Source organism: Oryctolagus cuniculus, chromosome 12 (assembly GCF_964237555.1).
Source record: "Oryctolagus cuniculus chromosome 12, mOryCun1.1, whole genome shotgun sequence".
Lineage (NCBI taxonomy): Eukaryota > Metazoa > Chordata > Mammalia > Lagomorpha > Leporidae > Oryctolagus > Oryctolagus cuniculus.
Window position 1 is genome coordinate 98,396,229 of NC_091443.1, and position 21,343 is coordinate 98,417,571.

General features: G+C 45.5%; 1 protein-coding gene across 8 annotated transcripts in view; it reads right to left on the reverse strand.

The window, feature by feature from the left end:
• Window positions 1–21,343, reverse strand: part of LOC127482730 (monoacylglycerol lipase ABHD2) — a 709,665-nt gene that overhangs the window by 636,192 nt on the left and 52,130 nt on the right. For 2 of the 8 annotated variants that reach the window (XM_070054436.1, XM_070054437.1), the window contains 3 exons: window positions 17,014–17,133; window positions 16,486–16,580; window positions 7,889–8,032 (listed from right to left, as the gene is read on the reverse strand). The gene's annotated coding sequence lies outside the window, so the exon portion shown is untranslated. Of the gene's footprint in view, window positions 1–7,888; window positions 8,033–14,972; window positions 15,155–16,485; window positions 16,581–17,013; window positions 20,108–21,343 lie in introns of those variants that run through there. The other 6 variants (XM_070054432.1, XM_070054435.1, XM_070054434.1 and 3 more) reach the window with 5 other exon arrangements.

Sequence of the window (21,343 nt, forward strand, 5' to 3'; positions counted from 1 at the left end):
TGATCTCTTTGACACTTAATGCCATCTTACTAGTTAAAGTGATCAGTTTAAGTTCATAACTGATCATAAAGATAGGACTTTTTTTGTTTGATTACTTTTATTGCCCTTGCCTATATTCTTCCTTAATAGATGAACTCTTTATTGAATGGAATATAAAGCTCTTATGAGGTAAATTTAAAAATACACTATTTCAAAAATAAAAGATTTAAAAAGAATGACAAGCCCTCACTTTTTTAATTTCTGGTTTGTTAAGAATAGTGTACAAATTAAAATGTCTCTGTAGTGATTCTCAAAAACCAATAAAATCCCAAATATGAAAAAGCTTATCTCATATTCATTGTATTGCTCTGATGCTGTTCAATTTCACATACACACATGAAAACATACTACCATTTTAGTTTATTAAAGGAAACAATCTAAAATAAATATCCATCACCAACTTAAACACAGCCAGGTAGCCCTTCGACTGAGCATGACAAGAAAAGAACAGTTCAGTTATTTACAGGTTATGTTTTTGCTTGTATTAATTAACCATTTTCAAATACCATAATATTAGTTGTGACATTAATCATTTAAAACCCCTTAACTTTATACACCAAGTAACATGTTGGTATTTTTCCTTAAATTTCATCCACAAGAGTTGTACAAATTTATGGGCTAGTGTGACATTTCAATACTCATATAAAATTTGTACTGATCAAATCTACATTAATCTTTGGCATTATTTTATGGACAGAGCCTTGGGCTCCTTTATTTCATTTTCTAATAAAAGATAACAGATTACTGTGAGCTACACACATCCCCCTGCATGATCCTAGGAAATGACTCAGTAATCTAAGGCTACTGGGATAATCATCCGTAAACCATTTTTTCCACCTAGTTTTAATATTGCAATTGGTTTCAAAAGCAAAACACGGAGAAACAATAAGGGGGAGGGGGGAGGAGAGAGAGAGAGAGAGAGAAAGAGAGAGAGAGAGAGAGAGAGAGAGAGAGAGAGAAGATACCACCCATCTAGTAGTTCATTACCCAAATGTCCAAAATACTCAGGGCTGATCTGACCCAGGCTGAAGCTGGAAGATGGTCTCCAATGTGGTAGCAAGAATCCAACTACTTAAGCCATCACTGGCTGCCACTGGTATCCTGAGCATTGTCTTTCCCACCATGCCAAATGTCTACCCTTCAAAAAACTGTCTGACACACCCTCATATAGCCCTGGCTTCCAGACGAGGAGGCCACAGTCCCCTATCTTGACCCCATCACTGCATGGTCTCCTACTCCCAAATCACTACACATGCCAAGCTCCTGCCCAACTCCAGCCACAGCATCTGGTTTAATGGATCCAACTGAAGACACTGGGGACCCTGGCCCACCAGGGTTACCAAACATGCAGTCACTGGACGTAAAGGCCCACATCTGAGGCAGAAGCAACCTGGATAACCACATGTCCAAAACTGAAACTGTATCACTGTTACACCACATATTAAAATCAGCTCAAAATGAACTGAAAGTCCATACAGAAGATCTGAACACTTACAACTTATAAAGTAGAAAAGTCCTTGACATCAGCCTCAAGAGTGGTTGCTTATGTGCTAACAACTAAAGCACAGAGAGCAAAAGCAAATGTAAGGAAATGAAACCCCAACAAACTAGTAAAGCAAAGATCAGTGAAATGAAAAGGCACACCAATGGATAGGAGGAAATATTAGCAAACCGGATGTGTGATCAAGGGAATAATACAAGGAAGGCATACCACTAAGCAGCAAAGAATACAATTTAAAAAGGACAAAGGACTGAATCAATGTTTTCCAACAAAGACATACAATGTACCCTGAGGGTATGTGAAAAAGTTCTGAACATTGCTATCATCAGCAAAATGCAAATCAAGATGACAATGGTTATTATATCTGTTAAATGGCTACTATTAAAAAGTTAAAAGATAACAAGTATTGGGCACAATGTAGAGAAAACAGAACACACACTAGTGGAGGGAATGTAAATTGTGCCAGCCATTATGAAAAGCAATATGGAAGTTCCTCAAATGAAATTAAAAAAGGAACAACCTTTATTAGCCATGAATCCAAAAGAAAACCACCATCTCAAAGAACTGTCTGCACCCCCACATTCACTTCAGCATCATTCACAATTCCACGATATGGAAATAACCCAAATCTTTGTTGATGGACCCATAAGGAAAACTGGGATACACACACAGTGGAATCCTCGCCAAACCTTAAAAACAAAGGAAATACTACTACTTGTCACAAGATGGATCCAAAAGTATGGAACTACAGGACATTACAATGAGTGAAACAAGACACAGAAATAAGAAATACTACATGATCACACTTACATGTGAAATATACAAAAGTCAAACTAACACAGAGAGCAGGAAAAATGAAGAGATGTTAGTCACAAGATACAAATATATGGTTATGGTGCTGGAGCTGGGGTGTAAAAGCTTAAGCCTCCACCTAGACGGCCAGCATCCCCTATGGGCACCAGACCGAGTCCCAGCTGCTCCACTTCCCATTCACCTCCCTGCTAATGTGCCTGGCAAAGCACTAGAAGATGTCCCAACGGCTTGGGCCACTGTGCCAAAGTGGGAGACCTGGGGTCCAGCCCTGCCACTGAGGACATTTGAGGAGTGAAATAATGCATGAGATGAGATATCCCTCATCCTCTCTCTCACTCTATCTTACTCTCTTTCCCTGCTGCCTGCCTTTCTTTTTTTTTTTTTTTTTTTTTTTTTTTTGACAGGTAGTTATACAGTGAGAGAAAGACAGAGAGAAAGGTCTTTCTTCTGTTGGTTCACTCCCCAAATGGCCCCTAGAGCTGGCGCTGCACTGATCCAAAGCCAGGAGTCAGGTCCTTCCTCCTGGTCTCCCACACGGGTTCAGGTGCCCAGGCACTTGGGCCATCCTCCACCATCCCGGGCCACAGCAGAGAGCTGGACTGGAAGAGGAGCAACCGGGACTCGAACCCGGCACCCATATGGGATGCCGGCACTGCAGGCAGAGGATTAACCAAGTGAGCCATGGCGCTGGACCCTGCCTTTCAAATAAATCTTCTGGGAAAATACATACATAAATAAAATTTAAAAATTTTAAAAACACTATAGGAGTGATAACTTTGTTAAGTAGCTTCATTGCACTACCCCTTTCATAGTGTATGGTAAGTACCAGGAGAGTCGAAAAGTTTGTGTGAAAATGCAATGTAAAGATCAGACTCATATCGAAACACACATTGCATGCCTTGAATATATACAATTTTTGTTTCTCGGTTGTATTGTAATAAGGCTGGAAAAATAAAACATGCAAAAATAGGTTCCTATACTTAAAATGCAAATAAAAATTAAGGAACTTAGGTTAATATTGTGGGGTTTTGGTAGGCTTCATGGGAAAGAAATGAGTTTTAAAACATTCATGATTGGGGCTGGCTGGCACTGTGGCGTAGTAGGTGAGGCCACCAAATGCAGTGCCGGTATCCCATATGGGCATCGGTTCAAGTCCCGGCTGCTCCACTTCCAATCCAGCTTTCTGCTATGGACTGGGAAAGCAGTAAAGGATGGCCCAAGTCCTTGGGCCCTCGCACCCACGTGGGAGACTTGGAAGAACCTCTTGGCTCCTGGCTGCGGATCAGCAGAGTTCTGGCCATTGCGGCCAACTGGGGAGTGATCCAGCAGATGAAAGACCTCTCTCTCTCCCTCCGCCTCTCCTTCTCTCTCTGTGTAACTCTGACTTTCAAATAAATAAATCTTAAGAAAAACATTCATGAACTTGACTAAACTAAATTTCAGGCGGTTTATATCTTGAAAATAAAGATTCAGGATTTCTATCAAGAGAATATTTAAGACAATATCCAAGTAACACATTACACTGTCACCTCACCTCCCTCAGACTGAAAACTCAGAAATAGAAAATAAAAGTTAGTATATCTGAAGGAAACCAGGAAAGTGAGAAGTGAAATTAGAATTATAAATTACCATATGGTATTCTCCCACCGATGGGTGTACATTCCTATATGCATGTAACACAGTTACATATTACAAGCAGGTTGAGAATTCGCCCAATTAAACCATGGAACTGAAAAGGCAGGGCCTGCTTCATCAGCATGTCACCAGTGACACGGCAACTGGACCCAACGAAAAAGAGTACGCTCTCTGCTGTCCAAATTCTTGCTGGATTTCACTTGAATCTGTACTTTGTAAATGAAGGCTGATAGGAAGATGGGGCAAGTGCTGGGGCTTGGAGCCAGGGGGCTCATGCATAGTTTGATCTCTCACTGACTCACCGGGACAGGTCTTGGTCACAGTCCTCAGGCTCACTGCCCTAAAATGCCTTCCATTTCCCATCACTGGTGACCACAATGGCCCTTGGTTCAAAGCAATAGTTGGGTGTGGGCACATTATGTTTTGAGAACACACCTTTGGGGAGGCACCATGGTAGTTTCTCACCTAAACTCAATCTAAATTCCTAGGGTTTCCATATTGAAATGCATGACAATTTTTAAACAGCCCAATCTGCATTTTTCAGTTCCTACCAGGAGCTACACCTTATGGAGTTAGTTCTGTCAAGTTTTAGAATTTACACTTTCCTATAGTTTTCACAATGACATTCTTTCAGCTTATTTTGTAATCACAGGAAAGGAAGGAGGGAGGAGGGCAGCATGCTGGGGAGAGGAGGGAAAGGTGAAGTATCACTATACTCCTCAATCTGTGTCTATGAAATACATGATATCTGTTCACCTCTGTATAAATAAAAATTATTAAAAAAAGAAATTTAGCTGTGAAAACTGCAAGAGGACATAAACGAACCAAATGGAGATATCATGTATTTAAGTTGAAGAACAAAGCAAAACATGGCAATACCAAAATATTAAACCAGGATGCTCACAGCAGTATGGCAGGGCCTTCCCCGTGGAATGAGTAGCAGTACAGGCCTACGGCATCTTAGTCACCAGGGGCTGCAGCCTCTGCCAGGGTCAGAGGTGCTCACGCTGCACTTGCTTCACTGGATCAATAGGTGGCAACGTCTTCACTGATCAGGTTGCTTTAGAACCCATTTTCATAAATGGCAGGACCCCAGTAGATATCATGAAGTATTTTACCAGAAAACTGTGGGTCCCATTACATTTATCATATTATCTCTATGTACCTCAAAAATTTAGGGTCTGCCAAGAATTACTCAAATTCTACCTGCACAGAGCAGAGGGCTATACACCATGAACATTAGTCTACTACAAGAATATCTCTTGGGGACGGCACTGCGGCATAGCAGGAAAAGCTTCTGCCTGTAGTGCCGGCATCTCATAAGAGCACTGGTTTGAGTCCCCACTGCTCCACTTCTGATCCAGCTCTGTGATATAGCCTAGGAAAGTGGAAGATGGCCAAAGTGCTTGGGCTCCTGCACCCACAGAGAGACCCAGAAGCAGCTCCGGGCTCCTGGCTACATATCAGCTCAGCTCCAGCCATTGCGGCCCTATGGGGAGTGAACCAGCAGATCAAAGACCTCTCTCTTTTTCTCTCTCTGCCCCTGCCTCTCTGTAGCTCTGCCTTTCAAATAAATAAATCTTTAAGAAAAACCTTTCTTTCCCCATTTGACACTCACATGTCATCTTCCATAGTAATCAGGTGGGGAAATCAAGCAAGGTGATCCATTAGTGTAGGAGGAGTTATCAATCACATAGAGCTCAGTGTTTGCTGAGGCAGCACTTTCAAATTTAACATCATATGTATGAAAATGTTTACAAGGTTTAAATGTCTTTGAAAGCAGCACTCTGAAAACTACACATATACCAATTCATTGAAGGATTTCCTGGACTCCATGCCTGTTCTCTCACTACAGCACTTCAGTAGAAAGCTTTATAATATTTGCAATACTGAACTGCAAGTCACAGTTTTAGTTTCCCCATATGTAATTATAGAGGCCTACATAATTCACAAACACAATTGTATAGAGGTAACAAAGGCATTGTTTGTAGAAAACTTTTCACCTAGTTTTCCCCCATAGATATGACTTTAGTTAAGCAGAGGAAAAGCATCTTAAGATGTTTGGCATAAACCACTCTAATTCTGGAATTTCCTCACAAAGTTTCTATATTTTAACTTCTTATTAGTAGTGCACTAGTAGTTGCTAGCCTAGGCTTTTTGTGGGAGATGCTAAAGTTTCATGGTAGTCACAGGAACAGAGGTTTGTAGAAAAGGTGACAGAACTGAGACGCAAAAGTGAAAAGCAAAAGAATCACATATTCATGTGGCTTTGAGAAGGGTGTAGGGACCAGACAGCCTTTGAGATGCCTGGTGATTGTTATCAGAGAACATCTGTGGACTGGGAGCATGAGAAAACAAAAGAACAGATTTTTCTTGGTTTGTTGTGTGTGAGGGCAAATTATGGAATCAAGGAATCAAGTTTGAAAATAACCAACACGAGAAAACCATGGGCAATATAAATAGGTCAAGCTAACGATGAGAGAAAGAGCCAAGACCTTCCTGAAACATGGTACAGAGATAAGGCTGCCTAGGATGAGAAGACCAGTGAGAACAAACACATAGACTGAACATGGGGTCATTTCAACTTCTGGATTTGAACAATCAGCACTAACAGGAACACCAAGAGTGGATACTGAGGAAACTGGAACATCCACGAGGACGTGCACCAAGGGGCTGTTTCGGAGTAGTCACTGGTCAGCATCTCATAAGATGAGGATCAAGGAATGATCCTGGGATGTCAACACGAGTAACTGCTAACCAGAAGGAAGGGAGACTTAATTCACCACATACTGTAAGAACCAAACCACAAAACACAATACCTAAGGATTTTGAAATTTTGTGTTGTTTAAAACACAGGACAAACAGGGATTTCAATTCACCAACCGATGGTTTAGAACCAATTACACGGCAACCAGAGTGGATACTGCCCAGAAACAATGCCCCTGCCTTCTCAGACCTAAAAATGGTCTACAAATATCATAATCCGAATGATTTCAGTATTTCAAAATCGAATTTAGAAGTAAAAAGAACCTGTATTGAGTTATTCAGAACCTTATAGTTTTATACCTGAAACAAATATACTTAGGAAGTAATGCTACCCACTCAAAATTTCGGTGCCATCCTCTGATGATAAACGGAGTCCCCATATTCCTAGTTAATGCAATAGTATGACTGGGATATGTAAATTTTACATGATATGTCTTCCCAGATAACCACACTCATTAACACAATACAACAATGTATTCCTCAGGAACTTTTTCATAAAATTAGGGAAACACTGGATATCACAGAGGCAGAATTAGAATTCAGTGGGGCAATGACAACAATGTACAACCATCTTTTTGGGTTTAGCAGTCAAAGTTATTACTGCTGTGTTGGAGAACCTTCAATGCAAACTGAGAGAAACTATCTTAGCAAATTAGGAAAAACAGGAAGCAAAGCCTGTGAGCAGGAACTTCCTTCCTGGATGACCAGATCCACTTTCTCAGCTCCTATCCACTAAGTAGAACTATAAATCCAGAAAATAAAACAAGAGACCTGGAAATCAACACAGTTGCTGGGCATCTTAATTGCCCACCTATAAGAAGATGACTCACCTGCGGGCACCTGCTGGTTCACCCATCCTGGCATCAGAATTCAGCCAGGTAGGCTCACACCTCCTGGAACTGTCTGTGATACCTCCGAGCACATATATGGTTTACAATATACAATTTAAAATCTATTTAGAACATATGATATGAAATTTATAATATATAATAAAAGGTTATCATATAAAATACAGTATTCAATTTATAACATACAATTTATTCTTCCTTCCCAATGGCTCCTAAAGGCCCAAGTGTCCCCTGCCTGTGTCCAGGACCGGCGTATGATATGCACAAACATTTCAAGAAGACTCACCAGGCGAGGATGGACAAACCTGAGGGTCCTGTTGAATCTACTACCGGCAGCCCGGCCCTTCCTGCAGGTGTTGCTCTCGGCTGCTCACCTCCTTGTTCTTAGGGCCAGGGCTTAGCACATGCTCCAATGAAGAGCTCCACGGCGCTGGACACCAAGAAGAGAAAAGGGAAACAGCAGCACTGAGCACCCCTTTTATAAACTCGGTATTCAACAGCATACATCAATTCTGGTTGGATTACCTGCAGGCTCCAACCAATCAAAAAACAAAGACCAAGCCCGCGCAGGGGTGTGGCTCCAGGCTTCTCCTGGGCTCCTGCTGTCTGTCCCCAGTAGGCAGTGAAGCCAGGCACCAGCGCAGTGGGGCCACAGGTCAATTGTTTGCTTCACTTTTGTCATGGAATTTATTCCACCATTCGATTTAAAATTTGACAGAGTTTTTCTCTTTAGGTACAATACATACTCATCTGCTTTTTCTCCTTAGAGTGTTCAAATAAAGTGAAATTGCTTTTATAGGACTCATGCATTGGGAGTGGTGGCTGTTTTTCAACTACTGGATTACAGAAAGAAAACAAGGGTGGGATGCTGGCATTACAGGTGATGGCTTAACCCACTGCACCACAACACTAGCCCCTACCCACAGAATTTTAGAAGCCCAGTGAGTCAGAAACTAGATTGTCTCATTTGTGGAAGGAATGAAAATGTATAGTTTCGATAAGCCTGAATTATTTTTATTCCAGAAAACAAGTAAACACAAAGATATTTCAACTAGGTGATGAGGTGTCAGATATCATATTCATTTAGCATCATCGTTACCACTGCTGTATCTTTTCCTCTAACAACTGGTTGAGACACTTGCTTTAAATGTGTGGCCAGCTTTGGAAAGCTGGAAATCTTGATGCCAAGCTGATGTGAGATGAAATTTAAAACAGAGGCATACCAGCAAGAACCACAGCCTAAACCTAACTCTAGTGTTTACCTCTTGGCGATAGTTGGAAATCATAACCTATGTAAGTAAGAAAACACCAGATTCCACGTTAAGCACCATGTACACTGACCAACAATGCTTTACTCCCGGTGTTGATGGAAAGCACAGGAAATTTACCTCACTGTTTGTGGAAGTCTAGATGGATGCAACCCTGCGGAATAATGTTGAAGGACCTAGGAAAATTTTAAACAGGACTGTTCTTGTCTTAGCAATTCTCCAATAACACAGGTCATCAAAACAGTTCCAGGGATGCTCAAGTATGCACATTCCAGGTTGATCACTGCCGCATTATTTTAATGGTGAAAAATCAGAATTATCGGCCGGTGCCGCGGCTCAGTAAGCTAATCCTCCGCATTGCGGCGCCGGCACACCGGGTTCTAGTCCCGGTCGGGGTGCCGGATTCTGTCCCGGTTGCCCCTCTTCCAGGCCAGCTCTCTGCTGTGGCCAGGGAGTGCAGTGGAGGATGGCCCAAGTACTTGGGCCCTGCACCCCATAGGAGACCAGGATAAGTACCCGGCTCCTGCCATCGGATCAGCGTGGTGCACCGGCCGCGGCGGCCATTGGAGGGTGAACCAACGGCAAAGGGAAAACCTTTCTGTCTCTCTCTCTCACTGTCCACTCTGCCTCTCAAAAAAAATCAGAATTATCACACAAAATAGCAACCCCTTATGTTGGAATACAATGTAATCTTATACAGTCATTGAAGAGAATTAGATCTATGTGTTTATAATGTCTATATGTATAAAATGATCTATGTTTATTGTGTTTATAAGGTTTATAGTTTACTATACTGTCAAGTATAAAAAGAAAGATGGAAACTATCCTATTAAGAGCACAGTTCTGCACAAAGTCATTTCTATGTGCATGTGAGCACTGTACACACACAATACACCCACACCCACACCCACACACACACACACAATTTAAGGGAGGAAAAGCATCTGTAAGAGAGCACACCAAACTGTCAACAGTGCTTCGGACATCTCCAAACAGAACTGAGGAGTATCTTCCATTTTCTTTTTCAACTTCCACTTTCTAAATAATAAATTTTGTGATGTGCACACTTCAGGGACAAGTAAATCACATTCAGAATAACAAAAAGTAAAGATGCTGAACTTCATTTAAATTCTGGAGCCAAAAATCTTCAACATTTATAAAACTAAAATTCTGGGCTCTGGTATCAAGTTCCAGATGAACAAATGCAGCCAATACTCCAGGCTTTATTTATTCCTGACCCATAAAATGAGGCTGGGAACACCTGTCCTAGCCTCTGCTCTGGTAGCTCAGGTAGCTAAATTAAAGTTCCCGGGTAGCTAAATTAAAGTCATAGGAAGAATTAAAAGCCACTCCTGCGGTGCCAGCATCCCATATAGGCAGCAGTTCGAGTTCTGGTACTCGGATTCCAATCCAGCTCCCTGCTAATGTGCCTGGGAAAGCAGCGGAGGATGGCCCAGCTCTTGGGCTCCTGGCTCTTGGCTTAAAAATTTGCTCTGTGGGCCAACGCCGTGGTAAAGTAGGTAAAGCATCCCTCCGGCAGCGCCAGCATCCCTCATGGGTGCGGTTCGTGCCCCCGATGCTACTCTTCCAATCTAGCTTTCTGCTTATAGCCTGGAAAAGCAGCAGAAGATAGCCTCACTTCTTGGGCCCCTGAAACCATGTAGGGGACCTCAAAGAAGCTCCTGGCTCCAGCTTTTGAATCGGTTCGCCTCTGGCCATTGCAACCATTTGGGGAGTGAACCATTGGACGGAAAACCTCTCTCTCTGTAACTCTACCTCGCAAATAAATAAATAAATCTTTAAAAAAGTTGCTCTATCTCCCACTGCTTTTCAGAGAGAAGGTGGATAAAAAGGTGCTGTGCGCTCTAAATCCATTTGACAAAAAGGACTAAGATAATCTAAGATCAGGAGCAGTAGTAAGCAGCCTTTGAACCACAAAATAGAATAAAAACTATGTTGCTTAGCACACCAAGTGTTGGTCCACTACTACTCAAAAGCAAAGCATTTCATCCTTGTAATTATGCTCACACGACACGCACTTATATACCCTAATGGTTGCGAAATTTTCTTCAGAATACTCAAGACTTTAATTTTTAAAGAAGAGAAAATGCCAGCTTTGATAAAATGAACATGCCTGCACTCGAAGGGAAAATTAAACCTTTAGGAAAAAAGCAATGAAACCACCAGATTGTGAAAAGGGTATTTTATCCACCAGGAAGTTTCTGAAAGCTGTTTTCTGTCATAAACAAACAAGGTGCCCAAACTCAGGACTGAACAACACATTCTACCAGTGCCACACAGCCACGATACTAAATTATTGTTCTTGCCAAGGCTTCAAATAGAGGGTACATTTCTAATTATGCTGGGTAAGCTCCAACTCCCTCAGTTTTGAGCAAGCAGAAAATTGTAGTCTAATGCTGCAAACTTCTATCAAGTTCCTAGTACCACGGGTTCAGTAAGTTATAACACACGTAAGATGGTGAATTTACTGATGACCAAAGATTGCCAAAATGACTTTTCACATACATTTCCTCAGGTTTTTAAACAAAAGGCATTTTAAAGTTGCTATAGCAATATAAAGGGAAAGTAAAGAATGACCAATCACACTGCCTCTGTTAAGGTCAGAGATGCTCTGTCTCATCTGCATTCCTTGTAGGCTGAGTCCTATTAGTGAGTCTCAAACTGAATTCTGCAGAACGGCATAGTTTCTAACTTCACAAGGCTGTAGTGATTGTATCTGGTGCCCAACACAGACAACCTAGTGCTGTGCTGCTCAAAAAATCCCAGCAAACCTTGTGGTCACTTCAATTCTAGAAGTCTCTTCTGCCTTCTCATTAACTGCTACTTATATTCCTCTGTTTTTCTTATGACTTTCCCACGTGGAGCATTCTCTAAAATACCTTCAGGCCAGACTTCAGCCCCTGGATCCTCAAAAGTGCAATAATGTACAGTTTGCAGGGCACTGTTAAGAGGTCAGGGAGAAGTCCCCTGGTGTTAATAGCTTCAGTAATATTGTTTTCTCCTTTAGACCACATCATTAAGGTGCTTTCATTATCCATAAAGCAATTCTTTATGTCACAGCAAATGAGATCCGGCACTAATTCAAATAGGCTAATTTCAACCTAACAAAATAATTTATTCCTAATAACTAAAGGACCAAGACAATGACCAAAATTTGTAAAGACTTGTTATGATACATGAGGGATCTTCAAACATTATATAAAAATACGTATTACAAAAAATATGCATGGGCTTAAAAAATTTTACACTAAAATAAAGGTATCTTTTGATTCCATTTCCCATTAACTTTCTGAACTATTCTGATGAAGAAGAGAAAAAGCACAGTTTTAAAAATGAATCCTACCAGAGCAAAGGATGATGCTACATGATAATTTACAAGGGAGAAGCCAGCAGAGAAGAAGCAAGAAGCCTAACGCAAAAAAAATGCTGCCCTTCCTGAATTGCAAGGTGACTTGAAGCAGAGGAATGAGATTTCCTTTCCAAGTTAGAACAAATGCACACATTAGCATTAAGTTCTTTTTTAAAAAAGATTTATTTTACTTATTTGAAAGAGTTAGAGAGACAGAGACAGACAGAGACAGAGAGGTCTTCCAACAGCTTGTTCACTCCCCAAATGACTGCCAATGGCCAGTGTTGAGCTGATCCAAAGCCAGGAGCCAGAATTTTCTTCTAGGTCTCCCACACGGGTGCAGGACCCCAAAGACTCAGGTCATCTTCTACTGCTTTCCCAGGGCTTAGCAGAGAGCTGGCTCAGAAGTGGAGCAGCCGGGACATGAACCAGCACCCATATGGGATGCCAGTACTGCAGGCCAACACTTTATCCTGCTGTGCCACAGCGCCAGCCCCAGCATCAAGTTCTGATAGGACCATCTCCTCGTCCTGAGGCTCTGCTCCATACTACTGGAAAGACACAGTTTTACCTTCTAAGCTACACACAGATTCAGTGACAGCCTCCAGAGCACCATGGCTTGCTGTGCCACCCTGGCATCCCAGGAAGATCCCACAGTCCCAGCAGGAAGCACTCAGCTCCACCATGAGGCGGCACTCAAAAGTCTTCACCATGGGTGTCTGCAATCACAGTTGGATATCCAAGTGGTCACACAGATCCGAGGAACTCCGTTACATGTTTTCTGGCATCTGGAAACTCAGAAGTCAACTCAGTACATTTCCAGAGGCCAGAGCCTCTACACCTAGGACCAAGCAGCTCAGAACATGTCCTGGGGTGGGGGCAGTGAACTTCCCAAGGCAGGAAGTGTTCAAGTTGCACATAAAGTCCTGACCTCTGGTCCAAGATCCATTTGTGGGGATCTTGAGGTGACCTTAGTTATAAGGGGGCTGCTTGGATGCAACATTTCTATCAGGGGCCTTGTCTGGACCTTGATTGCCAGGCTCAGAGCAGGAATAGAGCAGGGACAGACTGTCCCATGAGTCATTTGCGAGCACAGTTCTCAAAGTGTGGTACCATAGAAACACTAAGCGGAGCTGTGGGGACCCAGTACTGCTCAGAGAACTTGCAGGAGGTCTCTGCCACACAGCAGCATTCCAGTTCCTCTCAGTGCTCTAGGTCAGGGGTGAGGAGCCTTACTCTAGAAAAAGATACCAGTCCTAGCTAGACAAGACAAGAGGTCTCTAAGAAAATCGAGGAGCGTGATCACGAGACAGTATGACTAACTAGTCCACACAATCCTCAGGGAGCTGATTTAATAAGACATAAGTCTGCCCAGGTGCCCTGGAGTGTCACAGGATTAGACCTGGACTGGTTAAAGCCAATGGGTTATATTCAGCAGCCAGGGCCAACCTCATGGGCGTGCAGCCTACATGGTCACACAGAAACAGTCACACGGCTCGCTCTCTGAAGGGCCTGCACTGGGTTTAAACCTCTGCTGGTGGTGTCTTAAAAATCCTCAAAACTCTGTCTTTGAACTTGTGTTTTGTAAGCCAGTCAAAAGAGCATGAGTCTGAGCCAAGGAGGTAGGTGGAAGAAAGGAAAGAGCTTTATGTTTTAGTATCTTTAGTGGCCCTTTACCCCTGCCTTTGGAACAAGGTCCTCACAAAATTGTGCAGCAGGCCCAGTTAGCAGTGGTGAGGTAAACCCCTCCCAAGTAGCCAGCCACACTTTGAAGGAGGGAACTGAAGACTAATCAGGGATGGGCTTTTGGTATAGCGACTAAGCCTCTACTGTAATCCCCACAGCTCATGTTAGAGTGCCCAGGATCAAGTCCTGGCTGAAGTCCTGAATCCAGCTTCCTACTATTCCAACCTGGGAGGCAGCAGGTGATGGCTCAAGTACTTACATCCCTGCCACTCACATGGGAGACTTGGATTGAGTTCCCAGACCCTGGCTTCACATACCTTTCCAGCTGTTGAGGGCATTAGGGAAGTAAACTAACGCATGAAATATTTCTTTCTTCCTTTGAAATAAATAATAAATAAATTTTAAAAAGACTAATCACCAGGGACCTTGAGGACTCCTCAAACCCTCTGGTCCTAACCCTACCAGCAAATCTCCTTTCATACCTCAAGGTCCCTCTTAAAAGTCAGTTCCAGTCCCAGGGTGGCAAGGTACCCTCCTCAGACCCCCCCGCCCCCCGCCAACAGCTCAAGACTCCCCACTGGTGTGAACCAGGACACAAGACCTATGTTAACAAATCACAGCATGAGGCCACAGCATTAGCAAGAAGGGTCCTTAGTGACACAGCTCAAGTCCCTGTAGTTATTTATGCTCCACACACAGACAAGCCCAAAGACTAGGACCACTGGTTTTCTCTGGCTACCACCTCTCTGATACCCCAACTCTGGAACCGATGGAAGCTGAGGTTCCAACCCCAGGAGGGACACAGCTCTGGGGCAAGCAAAGCAGGATTTAAACTGGAACTTCACTGATCTTGATATATGGCCTAGGGCAGGTTCCCACTTCCTTTAACTAATATTTAAAAGGCTATCAGAAGTGCCTCCCTCACAGACCTTTGAAGAGAATTAGACAGGACAATGTGGTATAATTCAAAAAAACAAAAACAAACAAACAAAAAAACCTCTTGCTTCCCCTCCTTGTGTTGTTATTTAGAAATGAGACAACGGTACCTTAAGAAGCCTGACAACTGAAAGTGCTTCATTAATGCTGATTCTGTTAAACATCCTTTCTTGTCCCTCCGACCTTTATTCTTGTGACCAGAGCCTTCATTAACCATCACTTCCTGTCCCAAGACGCAGCAGTGAGGGCACTGTTAGTTCTGCATATATCAAATACCAACTGTGACCAGGGACTACAGGAATGAAAGCAGAGAGATAAAGTCCTGCCCTGGACAAGCTCACAGTCTTGCATGAAATAGGTACACAGCAAATAAATGGTGATTAAATGGGTAAGTACTTTACATATATAAAGAGTGTGTAACAGAAATATTTCTGTAATGAAATACATCCAAAAGCTCTGGATACTTACCTCTGTCAGGGGAAGGAGAGAAAAGTATCACAGAAAAGGAAGACACCCATACGGGATGCTGGTACAGCTGGCAGTGGCTTCACTGACTATGCCATGGCTCTGCCCGCCCCACACCCCCAAACCCCCAACAACCCAGGCTGTTCCCACTTGTGATCAAGCTGTCTGTGTGCAGTCTGTGAAAATTCACCAGATTCTGTGCAAATTAATTCGAGCGCCCCATGCCCGTTTTCCTGCACACACACCTTACACTTCCGAACAACCTGGAGAAGAGAGGCCGTGAGTCAAGGTCCTCTTCTCAAGGACGCGACCAAGGCTACTGCTGGCCAGGGACAGAAAACACCCAAGACGCAACCGAGGCCATGGGAAAAGTTCTTCCTCTCCCAAACCCTGCCACCACCCACACCCACCAGGACTCCTGTCACTCTCCACCTCCCTTTCCTCTCCTCCACGCGGGTTTCTGCCCCTCCCTTCCTCACCTCCACACCTACACATCACCTTTTCATTCTCCTCCCTTCCTCTCTCCTCCCGCGTCCCCCTTGAGCCCCTCCCTCCTCCACTTTCTATCCCAACTACCCCTCAAACACACACACCCTCCCCGCTCTCTGCACCTCGGGCCCCACCCACCCAGTGACAGGAAGGCCACCACGGCCAACCATCCACAGAAAGAGCTGAGTGGATATGAAACCAGGAGCCAGGAGCTTCCTCCAGGACTCCCACACAGGTCCAGGGGCCCAAGGACTTGGGCCCTCTTCAACTGCTTTGCCTGGCCACAGTAGAGAGCTGGAACGGAAGTGGAGCTGCTGGGACTCGAACCAACACACATATGGAATGCTGGTACTGCAGGCGGCGGCTTCACCCGCTATGCCATGGCTCCGACCGCCGCCCCACCCAGGCTTTTCCCACTTGTGATCCCGCTGTCTCCTCAAACGCCTAGGAAAGCAGAGGAAGTGGCCCAAGGACTTGGGCCCCCGAACCCACACCGGAGTACTGGATACAGTACCTGGCTTGGGCTCCGGCCTGGTCAAGCACCGGCCATTGTAGCCACCTGGCACCTGGGCGGGGTGAGCCCACACACTGAAGATCTCTCCCTCACCGCCTCATCTATAACTCTGCCCTTCAAACCAGTCTTTAAATAGAAAAAAGTCGCGTACTTACTATGAGGTGTCAGAATCTTGGGGCAGGCTGGAACAGAGCAAAGAGGGATTCTTGGGGTTTCTCTAAGCTTCTGCTTTCTCCTCCCTGTGTGCAGTCTGTGGAAAGTCACCGGATTAGGTGCAAATTAATTCGAGCGCCCCATGCCCGTTTTCCTGCGCACACACACCTTACACTGCCGAACAACCCGGAGAAGAAAGGCCGTGATCAAGGCCTCTTCTCACGGATGCGGCCAAGGCTACTTCCCACCAGGGGCAGAAAACCGGGGCCGTGGGAAAAGTTCTTCCTCTCCCCACCCCACGCTCAACCACACACTCACCGGGATGCCTGTCACTCTCCCCCTCCCTTGCCTCTGCCCCACGAGGGTTTCTGCCCCTACCTTCCTCGCCTCCACACCTGCACGCCACTTTTTCATCCTTCCCCCTCGCTCCCTCCTCCCACCTCCCCCTTACACCCTCTCCTCCACCTTCTATCCCAGCTACCCTTCACACACACACCCCACCCCCGCTCTGCACCCTGGGCCCCGCCTACCCAGTGACAGGAAGGCCACCACACCAAACTCTCCGCAGGAAGGCCGTTTCTGTGTCTCTGGAACATGAACGCAGTCTTGAGGTGTAGTCTTCCAGAAGGGGCCGAAGCAAAAGACTGCACCTAGAAATTTCCAGAAGCCCAAGATAACTGATGCGGCCGCCTCAGACTGCAGCCTCATCTGAACCCGGCCTGAACCTGGGGGGGCACTCACTGTGTCTTCTCAGGGTGGGCCACCAGCGTCGAGGATGGCTCCTCAAGGCTTGTGCCAGCGCTGGGCAGGAGCGGACACGACGCTGACTCCTACCTGAGCACCAGCACAGCTGCAGATGCGCCTGCGGGTGCACTTCCAGGTCACAGCGCCAGGCGCAGGCGCACTCCTCACTGGCCGTCGCCATGGCGCAACGGGACGCATCTGCGCACTGCGACATCCCGCGTCCAGCGCCCCCAGGGTCACTTCCAGTCCCGCCCCTCCAGGCTTTACCCAGGCGGGGCAGCCGCTGGTGGCCCAGGTACTCTGCACCCCACTTCCCTGCCTCCTGGGAGTCCTCAATGGAGCTCCTGCCCCCTGGCTTCTGTTTGGCACAGCGCATGCTGTTGAAGCCGCATGGGGAGAGAAGCAATGCAAGCGGCATCACGAGCGCTCTTTCTCGCCAGAGCGTCCTTCTGGGGGATCAACCCCCCAGGTGACTACAAAGGCCGGGGCTGGGCCAGGCCAAAGCAGATGCCAGGGACTTTATCCGGTGCTCCCTTCTGGGTTCAGGGGCCTACGTCCTTGGGCCATCTCCCTCTGCTTTCCCAGGTACGTTAGCAGACAGCTGGATCCCACGGGGAACAGCTTCCGGGAGGGACCAGCGCTGTGCGGTAGCGGGTAAAGCCACCGCCCACAGTGCCGGCATCCCATATGGGCTCCGGTTCGAGTCCCGGCTGCTGTACTTCCGAAGCAGCTCTCTGCTGCGGTCTGGGAATGCAGCAGAAGATGGCCCAACTCCTTGGGCCCCTGCACCCATGCAGGAGACCCCGGGGAGGCTCCTGGCTCCTGGTTCCTGGCTTCAGATCCGCTCAGCTCCGCCCTTTGCAGCCAACAGGGTAGTGGACCAGCAGATGGGAGACCTCCCTCTCTCTCCTCTCACTCTGCCTCTCATCCTCTCCATGTGTAACTCTCAATGAAAAATAAGAAAGATCGAAAAAAGTAAAAAATTTAAAAAAGGAAGACACAGCTGTAAATAAAATACTGCATCAAGACCAACTACTAGAGTTTGTGTAGAATTTGATATTATATGCACTACATACCCTATTAACACAGAATTTGAAAAAGAGTTTAACTTAGAAAAGATTCTGGTACACATTCCTTCTCTTCTTCCTTACAAACATTCTGTCTGGCGTATTCTCTGACTCACGCATCAGGAAATCTTTGCAATTTATTTATTCAGACTCTTACGTATCCACTTGCACAAGGACACGGAACACCTGTGATCTACACAGTTCTCCACAGAACACAGGTCTGCTTGCCAGTCACCACCCTTCACAGTCTAGCCCTGCATTTAACCTATGGAATGTGTTTGAAATGTGACAAATCCTATCTTCCACAAAGCAAGACAGAATACAGAAAGGCAGCATCTGAGGTCACTGTTGACATTTTCTACGTGCACGTTATCATGTTGGTACTTTTTCTCTCATTTCTCAATGTTAGATACATCAGCTAGGAGCTGCATCATAAGCAGCACTAGGTGTTGGCACTGTGGTGTTGTGGGTAAAGCTGCCCCCTGCAACGCCAGCATCCCATATGGGTACCACTTCCAGTCCCAGATGCTCCATTTCTGGACCAGCTCCCTCCTAATTGCCTGCGAAGGCAATACAGATGGCCCAAGTGCTTGGGCCCTACCACTCTTGTGGGATACCCAGATGAAGCTCCTGGCTCTTGACTTTGGCCTGGCCCGGTCCCAGCCACCACTGAGGCCATTTGGGGAGTGAACCAGTGGATGGAAGATCGATCTATCTCTCTCCCTCTCTGTCTCTCTGCCTTTCAAATGAAAAACCTTATCTCTTTTTTTTTTTTTTTGAGTAAAGTAGCAACACCAGGACTTGAAACAGGGAATACCATATGGGATGCAGGTGTTCCAAGCAGCTTCTTAATGCCATCCAACATCAAATACCTGCCCCTGAAGGTCTTCTTACTCAACTTCTCATTTCACATGTGAGGTTTACAACCTTTGTTCCTCTCAAAAGGACAGTACTGTACTGCCTATGTTAGAAAGAGGAAATCTAGCAGGTAAGCGCTGTGGTGTAGCAGGTAAAGCCACTGCCTGCAGTGCAGGCATGAGCCTCAGCTGCTCCACTTCCAATCCAGCTCTCTGCTGTGGCCTGGGAAAGCAGTAGAAGATGGCTCAAGTCCTTGGGCCCCTGCACCCATGTGAGAGACCTGGAAGAAACTCCTGGCTCCTGGCTTCAGATTGCAGCAGCTCCAGCCATTGCAGCCATCTGGGGAATGAACCAGCAGACGGAAGACCTCTCCCTCTGCCTCTCTCTCGTCCTCTCCTTCTCTCTCTGTGTAACTCTGACTTTTAAGAAAATAAATCATTAAAAAAGAAAGAAAGAAGAAAGAAATCTAATCAGAGCAAGATCAGCAGTAACATTCCCGTGTCAGGCATTTGATAAGAGAAATGCCCCTACGTGTTCAAAGTGCCTCCCTGTATTCTCTCCATTTACTGAGTGCATGTATTGGTCAAACGACTGGTGCTTTTGAGGAGGATGAGCAGAACAAGAATAAGAGGCAAAGGATGACAATAATCTGCAGCAGGGCCATGGAACAAAGGTGGCAGAGAGGGAAGATTCTAGTTATACCAAAGCTATAAAGAGAAAAAGCTGAGTCGCTCCACATGCATGTAGAAACATCTAAAGGTACTCTGCTTTCTAGCCTAGGTAGGAGGCGTGAGTAACAAGAGCACCCATCAAAGAGAACACAGCCTTTTTTTACCTATTAAGACTGCTAACAATTACATAATAATGACCTGGAGTTCACACTACAGAATAGAGAAGCAGTGTGCTTCAAGACAGCACACTTGAGTCTTTTTTTTTTTTAATTTTTTACAGGCAGAGTGGACAGTGAGAGAGAGAGAGAGAGAGAGAGAGAAAGCTCTTCCTTTTGCCGTTGGTTCACCCTCCAATGGCTGCCACGGCCGGCGCATTGCGCTGATCCGCTGGCAGGAGCCAGGTGCTTCTCCTGGTCTCCCATGGGGTGCAGGGCCCAAGCACTTGGGCCATCCTCCACTGCACTCCCGGGCCACAGCAGAGAGCTGGCCTTGAAGAGGAGCAACCGGGACAGAATCTGGCGCCCCGACCGGGACTAGAACCCGATGTGCCGGCGCTGCAAGGCGGAGGATTAGCCTATTGAGCCACGGCGCCGGCCATACTTGAGTCTTAAACCAAGGGTTCTAACATGATCCAGGAGCAACCAGGACTATAACCCGGCGTCCATACAGGATGCTGGTGATGCAGGCAGAGGGTTAACCAAGTGAGCCACGGTACTGGCCCCTCCAATCACTCTCGTAACATCTCCACAGTTCCCTCCTCATGCGTGTCCTCTCTCAATCCCTACTCAGTATAGATTCTACTGTCTGGCACTATCAGGCCCCCCACCAGGTGCCCAGTACTCATCCTCTCCTCCTCTGTTTCTCTATCACAGGAACCTTAAAGACCTTGATATGTACTAAACCCAACTCTCCGCCATCACCTCACCTCCACACAAATAGCTGGCCATGGTTCAAGGATGCTACAAGGAACTGCATCCCCTGAACTGCAATGTCTCCATCATTAACGTTTTACCACATCTGTTCCAATCACCTTCTTTATCTAACTGCACCCATTCTCATTACTCTTAGAGAGCAAGTTTCTGACATAAGGGCTGATCTGCCCTATGTTCACCAGAGTAAACGTTCCACAAGAGAATATTCACCTCTGGAACCTCAGATCAGTAGCTGAATAAGGAAACTGATACCACACTGTCAGTCCAATCTAGAGGTCCTCTGCACACGCTGTGCCTGTCAACAGCAGCCCTTGCACTTGCTGCCCAGCATCAAATGCGGCATTCCCTTGCTGTACCTCTTTTATTCTCAAATAGCTGCTCAGTGTTTCCCCACCTTTGTGATATTGACAATTCTCAAGAGTTCCAATCTTTCACTCTTTAGGATGTCCCTCAAGCAAAAACTGTAAAGGTGTCCTCAAAGTCAAACTCATGTTGGCATTTTATCAGAAAAACCTCAGAAATCACACTAACCTTTTCTCAGCTTTTCTCATCAAGAATCACATGATGTCAACGTATGTCACGACTGGT